General features: G+C 38.3%; 1 non-coding gene across 1 annotated transcript; it reads right to left on the bottom strand.

The window, feature by feature from the left end:
* Positions 1-10,866: 10,866 nt before the first annotated feature.
* On the bottom strand, positions 10,867-10,938 carry TRNAC-ACA. Its single transcript has one exon. It is a non-coding gene; the product is annotated as a tRNA-Cys (tRNA).
* Positions 10,939-11,382: the final 444 nt, after the last annotated feature.

Raw genomic sequence — 11,382 nt, 5'->3', positions numbered from 1 at the left:
TTTTTCCTGCTGGGAGATATTTCTCCTGGAATACCATATCTTCCTACTTTAACCTAGTTTGCTTTCTGTTGTAAACCAACCTGAGCAAATATGGCAAATACTATTTTTTAGGTTATTTATGGCACATTTCAGTGGTCTCATGGTTAATGAGGGCTATAGGAGTCTTCCACTACAACCTACAAAGAGGTGTTCAGTTTAATGAAGATAAGTTCAGTTCAATTGTGTCTTACATAAAGGCTTTTATTTTGCACCAAACATCTTTAAAATTCATGAAATGAGTCTCCATTATAAGATATGTTCAAATGTTAACTAAGTTAACCTGTGTCAAAACTAATGCCCATCAGGCTCCTCAAATCATGGAATTCTCCAGACAAGAAAACTGGAGTACGTAGCCATTCCCTTCTCCGGGAGATCTGACCAACCCAGGGATCAAACCCGGGTCTCCTGCATTGCAGGCAGATTCTTTTTACTATCTTAGCCACCAGGGAAGTCCAAGCTAACCTGTGACAAATTAATGCAAATTCAATATCTTGTAATAACCTATAGTGATAACCTATAATGGAAAATAATCTGAAAAAGAACAGATACATGTATATATGTATAACTGAATCACTTTGCTGTACTTCTGAAAGTAATACAACACTGTAAATCAAAAATATTGAAGAGGAAAAAAAGAAAACTAACACCAAAATCAGCTGTCTCTGCCAAAGTGCAGTCTTTTAAAGTACATTTATGAATAAGAAATAGATGGAACCACGTCTCATGTCTCCTGATTAGCAGGCGGGTTCTTTACCACTAGCGTCACCTGGGAAATCCTTTTGGATAACAGAATTCTTGTTCTCTGAGCTAGTGAGACTGTCACGGTCCTGTAATTCCTTCATCCATCTCCTGGGTTAGATCCTTTGTTACTTTCTGAATCGTGTGTTCTGTTCTTTTCGTGGTTAACTTCAGGACATTGAGGGAACACAGTCTCTGATCGCTTTTTGTGCACCTGAGTTATTTCTCTCTCGCTCTCTTTGTGTGTGTGTGTGTGTGTGTGTGAACTCACATTTATAAATGTATTTACTCAGTTCCCCACCTCCCCACCCCACCTTCCACCCCACCCCCACCTCCCCATCCCCACCCCACACCCCCAGTTAACTGGTATTTTGACTAGATGCAATTTTAATTTGAAATAATGTTCCTTACAAATTTTGAGGCTACTCAAGAAAACAATTTTCTTGTTGCTTCTGGAGTTGAAATGGAAGAGGTTGATAAAATTGTAATTTTCAGCCTTCAGAATGTGACTTTTTTTTTTTTCTTTCAACTTTTGAGATTTTCCTTTCATTTTCAGTTTCTGAACTTCTACAACTTCACAGCTCATTCACTGTTACTCAGGGAGCCCGTTCAATCTGGAAATTCATATTCATATGGTCCATCAATTTTTTTTCCTATTTTCTCTTTTTGTGAGTCTTAGATAGTGCACTTCCTGGTTACATTGTTTAAATTTTTGATTTTTGTTGTTGTTGTTCAGTTGCTAAATCATGTCTGACTCTTTGTGACCCCATGGACTGCAGCACTCCAGACTTCCCTGTCCTCCACTATCTCTGAGAATTTTTTCAAGTCCATGTCCACTGAGTTGCTGATGTCATCCAACCATCTCATCCTCTGTTGCCCTCTTTTCCTTTTGCCTTCAGTCTTTCCCCGCATCAGGGTCTTTTCCTAATGGATTGGCTCTTTGTAGCAGCTGGCCAAAGTACTGGAGCTTCAAATGTAATAATCTTATTAGAAGATGGATGAAAATCAATAGCATTTGTCAGCTAATGCTCAGGTATTTTGTCTATGTCTCTCTTTTACCATCTTTAATCTCTTCTATTAATATTTCCATTTTCTAAAAGTTTTTATGCTTTCTAACAGAGTTTTGGCTTCTTTAAAATTTCTATATCATATGCCATGTATTTACTTTGGAAATTTTTTATCTGGTTGTTCCCTTCCTAAAGCATTCTTTTCTCTTCTGTGCTTAACTATCTTATCTTGTTCAAAACAAAATTTAAAACTACAAGGTTTTGATAGCATTGTTAATTTTTTTTTGCTCCCTCCAAGAATTTTATTTCCCTTGATATCTTTTTATTTCTTATCTTGACCTATAGCAGTATTTCATATTGGAAATGTCCCCGACATATCTGATGGTGCTTTGCTGAATTGATACTTGAGAGGAGGCACTAATAATCTTATTAGAATAGCTATGAGAATCAATAACATTTTCAGCTAATGCTCAGGTATTCTGTCTCTCTTTCCCTTTTATATATACCACACACATGTTGGGAATAAATTGAAAAAGTCAATGCTCATTTTTAGTGTGCTTTTCATAACTTTGATTTTTATTAATACTGCTAATATGCATTTTTTCAGTTGTGAATAGATAGCAAATAACTTTCCATGTATAGTTTAACTTTTGTATATGAAGCGTCCTGAGGCTATGCTATCCAAAATTTATCTGAAACTAGTAGCAAACTCTGTCACTTATAAGCTATTTATGTTGTGATTCAACTTTGAGATTTATGACTCTCTCTGGTGCTAAGTTCTTCCAAGACTCTACAAGAAGACTTAAAAACCTAATTTAAAAAACAAAAATAAAAGTTTCTCTGTGATTCTTGGGTGAGCTGTTACCAACTATCCAGAACCACTCAGTTCTAGAATTGTCCACCTCCAGCTGCTCTGTTCCTACAATGTTCCACCTTAGCACTTTCGACCTTCAGAGAATACTAAGATAACAGGAAGTGAGCAACTTGAAAGACAATTCACTTAAAGCTCACCTCCAAAGCATTTTGGAAGAGATCTCTTACAAGAAAGCATTTCATCAGAATAGTGAGAGCTATACTCATTAATGTCTCCAGCATGTTGCTCCTGCTGCTGCTGCTGCTAAGTTGCTTCAGTCATGTCTGACTCTGTGCGACCCCATAGACTGCAGCCCACAAGGCTCCCCCGTCCCTGGGATTCTCCAGGCAAGAACACTGGAGTGGGTTGCCATTTCCTTCTCCAATGCATGAAAGTGAAAAGTGAAAGGGAAGTCGCTCAGTCATGTCTGACTCTTAGCGACCCCATGGACTGCAGCCTACCAGGCTCCTCCATCCATGGGATTTTCCAGGCAAGAGTACTGGAGTGGGGTGCCATTGCCTTCTCCGCCAGCATGTTGAGGAGATCAATTGAGTCATAGGTATTCTTGTTCTCTTTAGCTTCTTATCAAACTGCCCTTTTAGGGCATCCCAATCAGACCTATACTGTTGCAGCATCATACTCTTAGTTGGTTCCTGCCTGTCATATGATGTCAATTACAATTATATTTATATCCTTCTCAATCAGCTGGTCATAGAGAAAGCCCCTGTGAGGTCATAAGTGGGACTGACGGGACGAGACGGCAAGGTCCCGCCACAAGATTAGGACCTGTTTGGCCCCATTTTCCTTTATATCATGTATTTGCTGAATCAGCACTACAGAACAATTCAGCTTAAGCTAGAGAGATCAGATAATACTAGATTTATGAGTAGTTAACATCAAATTATTGTTTTCCCTTCCCTTCAGAAGAGACTATTGCTCTTAAAAGATTAATAATTACTTGCTAAATATAAGCATATCCTTGCTTTGGAAATCTAAGAGGTTAATTTCTTATTAAGCCTTACCACACACTACGTATAGCAACCTGACCTGCTGTACACCATTTAAACATCATTTGATTTGATGAGGATAGTAAGCAGGATCACTGTGACCTCAATTGTCTGGAGAGCCTTATCTTGTCATGGGACAAACTCAAATCTTACAGGTTTTCAGCACCAGACTCACATGCAGTAACATGTGGCCTCCAAAATTTAAAGAGACTGTTCGTGTTCCTAGTGCTCACGAGGACATAGTGCAAACTGTCCTCCCTCTAGAGAGATAGCTCAGCATTCCTTAGACCTCTTCACCTTTATAATAAATCAACCTATCTTCTTCCATTATATTTGTCTCCAATGCTCTGGCATTCACAGGTCTAATTAATGTATCTAGCTAATAAAGTTTACCCTCTAGGTTGTATCACATAGTGTTCTGTGAGATGGTATTTCTGCAGACTATAATTCAGTACTAAGCCAAGGAGTTAACATAATCCAGAAACAGTATGGCAAAATTATATTACTGTTCCTGCCTGGTGAAAAAAAAACAGACTGCTTCTAGTAATTTTGTTTATTGGAAAAGAGGAGAAAGACATTATTCAGATCAGTTGCTTTATACAAAGTACTAAGAACTATAATGATTTGGACCCCATATGGAACAGCAGTTGCAACAGAAGTTGCCATCTAATTAAACTTTGGAAAATCCATTTTTATCTTCTCAAACTATCCTTCCACTACTAAACACAAATGAAAATCTGCTGAGAATCATTAACCCTGCACTTTTAAGTCATTAAAGATGGCACTGATATTTCTGATTTTCATTGAAGCATCACAGTTATTAACTTAATGTTTTTGTAGAAGACTCTGCAGTTTTCAACTTGGTATTTCCAATCAGAATGCTCCTTTTTAATGGGTTACAGATGAATGTGAGAAATCCTTCACTTTTTGAGTTCCTCTATTCCAGCTCTATAAGAACTGGGGGAAAAATATGGGGAGCATATGGGCTGGATAAGGGTAGATTTTCCATTTGTCATTTTAACATCAAAAAACCCTCCATAGAGGATTGCAAAAGTGTCCTGTGTCCCTGGGGATTAGTTGTATTTCAAAACCATGGTGTCTTCCACAGGGCATGTGTGCGTGTGTGCATACTCAGTTGCTAAGTCATGTTCGACTCTTTGAGACCCCATGGACTATAGCCTGCAAGGCCCCTCTGACCAGAATATTCTCCAGGAAAGAATACTGGAGTGGGTTTCCATTTCCTCCTCCAGGGGATCTTCCCAACCCAGGGGTTAAACCTGAGTATCCTGCATATCCTGTGTTGGAAGGCAGATTCTTTACACTGAGCTACCTGAGACACTCTCCATGGGGCACAGTTACATTGTAATGACCTCTGGTTCTTTAAGGGGAATACTAGGTTAAAAAAAAAAAATAGTTGGGATCTTCCCTGGTGTTCCAGTGGTTAAGACCCTGTGCTCCCAATGCAGGGGGCCTGGGTTCGCTCCCTAGCTGGGGTACTAGATGCTAAGTGCCACATCTAAGAATTCACGTGCTGGAACTAAAGATCTTGTGTGCCGCAACTAAGACCTGGTGCAGACAAATCAATAAATAAAAAGAAATATTAAAAAAAAAAACACAGGAGCACACACTTGAAATATCGGTGCAAAGTACTTACAGTACTTATTTAAGACAAGACGCCTTCTCGTGAGACTTCCCTGGTAGCTCAGATGATAAAGAACCCATCTGCAATGCAGAAGACACCAGTGTGATCCCTGGGTGGAGAAATTCCCTGTAGAAGGGAATGGATTCTGGTAGCTCTAGATCCATGATTTAACTAAGCTTTAAAAATTCAATGGAGGGCAGAAATTCCATATTATATGTCATAATGGCTTACCCAAGCCTCTGAATAATGGTTCTGTGGGTTTTTCTTTTTTCTTTTTATTTTTTAACACCAAAAATGTTTTGTATTGAGGTGTTGTATGTTAGTCACTCAGTCATGCCCAACTCTTTGTGACCCCATGGACTATAGCCCGCCAGGCTCCTTTATCCGTGGGATTTCCCAGGCAAGAGTACTAGAGTGGCTTGCCATTTCCTTCTCCATTGTATTGGGGTATAGCCAATTAAAAACATTGTTATAATTTCAGGTGAACAGTGAAGGGACTCAGCCATGCATTACACTTCACAAATCAAATAGCTCCACAGAGGACTTCATGTCTCTTTCATTTCTGAAAATCTAAATTTCAACTGACTATTAAGTTCTTTTTGGATCAGACATTCTGACTTTGTACTTTGTATTTCTGATCCTGATATTTATTAATGAAAAATGTGTTTATTTTACTCATTGGTAGTTAAATGACACTACATTATCTCTTCCACACCAAATTTACCCTTCCTCACTAACATCATGCAATCAATTTTCATTGCTATGCTTTCCACCATCAACCCATGGGCATCACTAAAATCTTCTAAAGACCCTGGTATTTCCCTCTCTAGTATATGTCTTGATGAAAATGAATGGGTGGATTCTTCATGATGAAAATCCATTTTAACATATAAGAATTCCACTTTGTGAAAATTTTGATTTTGTGCTTCTACACTATACCAAAGAATCAATTTTACTCAACATATGCTTCCACTGAGTTCCATTTTGTGGTAAATGTTTCCGCAAACTAACAGACCCCCAGGTGCTTAAACTATGTTAATGAGTCCAGGCTCTAAAAGTACACTCATATTGCTAAATTCAGCTTGATCTAATATTATCATTTCTCCTTGGTTGAGTACCCTCAGAATCTATTCATCTTTTCGAATGTTTAGTCAATATTAGGCAATTCCTGTGGTTCATTTAGAATAGTATTTCCATCCCAAGATTACACTTTCTAACTGATACCCTGTTGTTCTCAGAGGTGGGAATCAGATATAGGCCAAGGGGAATGGGGCATGGAAAGAATGAAATCCCTCTTAAAAGTTATTCCTTTGAGTTGAAGAAGTAGCAGCATCTTCTAAAAGGAAGGAATTGCTTTACAGATCAAGGAGTGTGGGGTTCTTTCAGCAAACAAAGGAAGTTCAGTGGGGCTGAGAATCCCAAGCAGTCATTTTCATCTGTATCTCATTCTCTAATCCCCGTGCCAATTCTTGGGCAGCCTTGTTTCCAGATCAGTGTTCTAACTCTTTATAAAAAGGCAAGATGAACAGTGCATTAATTCTAATTCAGAATGCATTTGTTGGTTTTTCCTTTTTTTTTTAAATATATTAGTCCTCTCATCCTCCAATGGAAAGAAATCATTAAAAAGTAATTTTATAAAGCCCCTGTATTTCAGCTGAGAATTTTGGGAGTTGAGCTTGCAATTTGTCTCTTGTCCAGTGATTTCATGGGTCTTTAGAAGCAGCCATTTTACCCTTCCTGTTTCATGTCCTTCATACTTTCCTATGACGTTAACTATATGTGTGTTTTTTTTAATTGGAGTGTAATTGCTTTACAATTGTGTTAGTTTCTGCTGTACAAGGAAGTGAATTGGCTGTATGTATACATATATCCCCTCTCTCTTGGACCTTCCTTGCCACCAACCCATCCATCTAGGTCATCACAGAACACCAAGCTGAGCTCCCGGCACTTTACAGCAGATTCCCACTGACTATCTGTTTGCAGATGGTAATGTATATATGTCAACGTCAGTCTCCCAGTTCACCCCACCACCTTCCCTCCCCCGCCCAGCCATGTCCACGTCTGTTCTCTACGTCCGTTTTTGCATAGCAAAAAAACCATAAATGGGATGAACAGACAGCCTTCAGGATGGGAGCAAATATTTACAAATAAAGCAACTGACAATGGATTAATCTCCAAAATATAAAAGCAGTTCATGCAGCTCAATATCAAAAAACCAAAGCCCCATCAAAAAATGGACAGAAGACCTAAACAGACATTTCTCCAAAGCTATGTGTTTTTTCAAATCCTTACCCTCAGGTGCGGAGAAGGTAATGGCACCCCACTCCAGTACTCTTGCCTGGAAAATCCCATGGACCGAGGAGCCTGGTGAGCTGCAGTCCGTGGGGTCGCTAAGAGTCGGACACGACTAAGCAACTTCACTTTCAGTTTTCACTTTCATGCATTGGAGAAGGAAATGGCAACCCACTCTAGTGTTCTTGCCTGGAGAATCCCAGGTACGGGGGAGCCTGGTGGGCTGCCATCTATGGGGTTGCACAGAGTCGGACACGACTGAAGCGACTTAGCAGCAGCAGCACCCTCAGGTGATGTGTCATTTTCAGTAACTATACAGGGGATATATCCCATTTTTGCAGGTCACTCTCCTCCAGATAAAAAAGTAACAATCTTTTACCCGGGAATATAATTGCATGATTAAAAGCATGCACAATACTAGACATTTTTCTGCATAGGAACCTTCTCCATGACTGTCCCTTGCTTACTCTAGGACTCCATCTTCATAGGTTCCCCAAACCTGCATCCACAAGCTCTCTGCTGTAGTCTTATCCAGATTTTTGCAGTTTTCTGAATTTACTATTACATCTTCTCTCTAAGCTTTGCTCATGACACTTCCTGAACCAGAAATCCCCATACCACCCATCTATATGTAGAACACACATTCAAATACAGCATCACTTCCTCTATGAAGGCATTCAGTATTTCCTATGCCACACCTTTAGAAATAAGTACATGCTCCTGCGAGAAACTAGTTACCCACTGTAGACTCAATCCCAGTCAAAACAATTTGTGGTTGTTCCTCTCCCTGTCTTTTAGCCTCCACATTTCTCGATGACAGGCAGTTCCTTTTCTACCTTTTTCCCCCATTGACTAACTTCATTGTGCTGGTATATCATAGGTGTTCCATGGATGCTTGTGTGATGAGGAAGAGAAATTAAATTTGGCCAATCGTTCTTATAGACTTTTTAGTCCAATTTACACTCTCTAATAAAATAATTTTCAGCTACCAGTCCCCTTGAATTTTAAGCATTTAATTCTTAACTTTTCTCTCCATTGGTTAAAAATATTTAATAATATAAATAATTAGCATATTTATCATTTATCTCAATAGGAATTTCAGTTCTACTGAGTATAACTACTCTCTGGGATTGAATGTTCCAATTAATTTCTCCCCTATGTATACACTTTTCCTTGTTTTTCTTTTTTTACTAAATGCTTTCAGCATATAGTAAAATTTTTAGGACAAAAATTACTTATGAAAATGAACTTTTTGTATTTTCCTCAAATTTTAAAATATATTAAAGTAAAATAGTTTCAAATAAAAATATTGCTGTAGTGGTTTCTTCACTGGGAGGTAAATTATATTTGTGCGTGCCTGCCAAGTGGCTTCAGTCATGTCCAACTCTTTTGCGACCCCATGGACTGTAGCCCGCCAGGCTCCTCTGTCCATGGGATTCTCCAGGCAAGAATACTGGAGTGGGCTGTCTTGCCCCCCTCCAGGGGATCTTCCCAATCCAGGGATTAGACTCAAGTCTTTTATTGTTTCCTGCATTGGCAGGCAGATTCTTTACCGCTAGCTCCACCAGGGAAGGCCAAAGTACATTTGTAAGGATAGCTAAAGATAATATATAATTATTAGATGCTAAACACTGAATTCAACCTTACACAAGATTTCAGTGAGAACTGGAGTATAATGACTAAGCCAGGCTCTAGAGTCAGATGCCTAACTGGTTCTGACTTTGGGTCATTCACTTGGCCCTTTCCATTAGTAAAATAGAGGCAATGAGACACTTACTTTTTAAACCAGCAATTTGTTTTAATGATTCAGCCTTAAAGTGTGTGTACATTTTGTCCACAACCAACAATTGAAAGCCTGACTTTTTCTTTGGCAGATCTTCTTTTCAAAGCAGCTAGGATGTTGTATAACAATGTTCTTTTCGTGTTCTTGTTGGAATAATCATTCATGTTCCTGGCTAGAAACCACATCCACATTTTCCATATTCATAATTTTGGATAAAATGCTTTTTCTACTAAAAGGATGCCACTCCTAATTACAGCATCAAAAAAAGAAATTATCTAAGATTTTCGAAAGGAAAAAAAAAACGTTTGGTACTATTGTATGACCGCCATAGTTGGAGTACTGAAGAAGTGTAACACAAACCTACTTTTCTCGAATAAAACCAAATAAAATATGTGTTTGTTATTCTATGTTTGGTGCCAGTGTATAGTAATGGAGATTCCAGAAACCACTGTGAATTTCATTTATTGAATCTGAAGAAATAAACTGTGTTGATGGTAATATACCCAACTTTTCTTCATCCTCTATCTGCTAAATTAGGGAAGCAGAAATAAAGTGATTGCCATTGTGCTGTGAAAGGTTGAAACAGATACCTTTCATTCTTCCTCCAATTTTTTAAAAGGTACTTGCTAATAGTCTAAATGAAAAGTTATTAACTATCTTTTTGCATTAAAAGATAGTTTTTTACAATTTTTATGTAGTGTAATTTTGTTTTTTTTTCATGGTGAGAATACAAATGAAGTAGCATTTAAATGAACTAAAGAGAAAGCAGGAGAAATAACTTGTGTGAGTCAGAAACAAGAATAAAAAGAAAGATTTTTCATGTATTTAAATTTTATTACAAATTACCTATCAGTGTTCAATGCCACAGAAAGTTCAAGGAGGTAAAAATTTTTAAATGATCATCATCTTTGGCCACTTTTCTTGTAATTAATTTAGAATTTGATGGCAGTATATAATGACCTTAACGTAAGCTGTGTTTTGTGTATTAAAAAAAAGTGTAAAAGATATGAATAGAAAGTAATAGTGGGGACATTTTTTGACTCTGTGGCCACTAAATCATGTTTTTAAGCCAAAAATGTCACAGTACTTCAGATTTAGATCAATATCAACTCAGGTTAACATTTACATTGCTAAATGCTATAAAGGATACAAATGATAGAGAAGAGATAGTCTACTCCATATTTCATAAGAACTGAGATGTCAAACTACTTCCCCATCCATTTATTGGCTATTTATTCAGTCTCCCAAAGACTAATTTGTTATAATCCCATTGGAAATCTCTGTGCCCTAATTTGTGTTTAAGGCTCTTATGAAATAATTATATGCAGTACATACCAACTGTGTGCTAGGGTATTAGAGAAAAAGAAAAGAAAAGAAAAGAAAGCTGCTCAGTCGTGTCCAACCCTTTGCAACCCGATGGACTGTAGCCTACCAGGCCCTTCTGTCCATGGGATTTTTCAGGCAAGAATACTGGAGTGGGTTGCCATTGCCTTCTCCAGGGGATCTTCCCCACCCAGGGATTGAACCTGGGTCTCCTGCATTGTAGGCAGACGCTTTACCATCTGAGCCACCAGGGAAGTCTAATACCCACCAGGATACTAGAGAAGCTTGTAATAAATCCTCTCTGAGATAGTTCTTATCTTTTATAATGGAAATGTCACACCATCCAAACTTTTCCTCAAATCTAATTCAAATAGCTATCTTTCCTCAATTTGGCTTTACGAAGATTCTAGGGAATGATACATATCATATCATTTTAATTGTGTCTATTGAATTTGACGGCTTTCCAGGTGGTTCAGTGGTAAAGAATTTTTCTGCCAATGAAGGAAACACCAGAGACCCAAGTTAGATCCCTGGGTCAGGAAGATCCCCTAGAGAAGGAAAATGGCAACCCACTCCCATATTCTTGCCTGGGAAATCCCATGGACAGAGGAGCCTAAGCTATCGTCCATGGGATCTCAGAGAGTCAGACACGACTGAGTGGCTGAGCACACATGCACACTTGATTCTGAAAACCTTAT

The sequence above is a fragment of the Bos indicus x Bos taurus genome, chromosome 5 (assembly GCF_003369695.1).
Source record: "Bos indicus x Bos taurus breed Angus x Brahman F1 hybrid chromosome 5, Bos_hybrid_MaternalHap_v2.0, whole genome shotgun sequence".
Classification (NCBI taxonomy): domain Eukaryota; kingdom Metazoa; phylum Chordata; class Mammalia; order Artiodactyla; family Bovidae; genus Bos; species Bos indicus x Bos taurus.
This window is presented reverse-complemented; position numbering and strand designations above follow the sequence as displayed.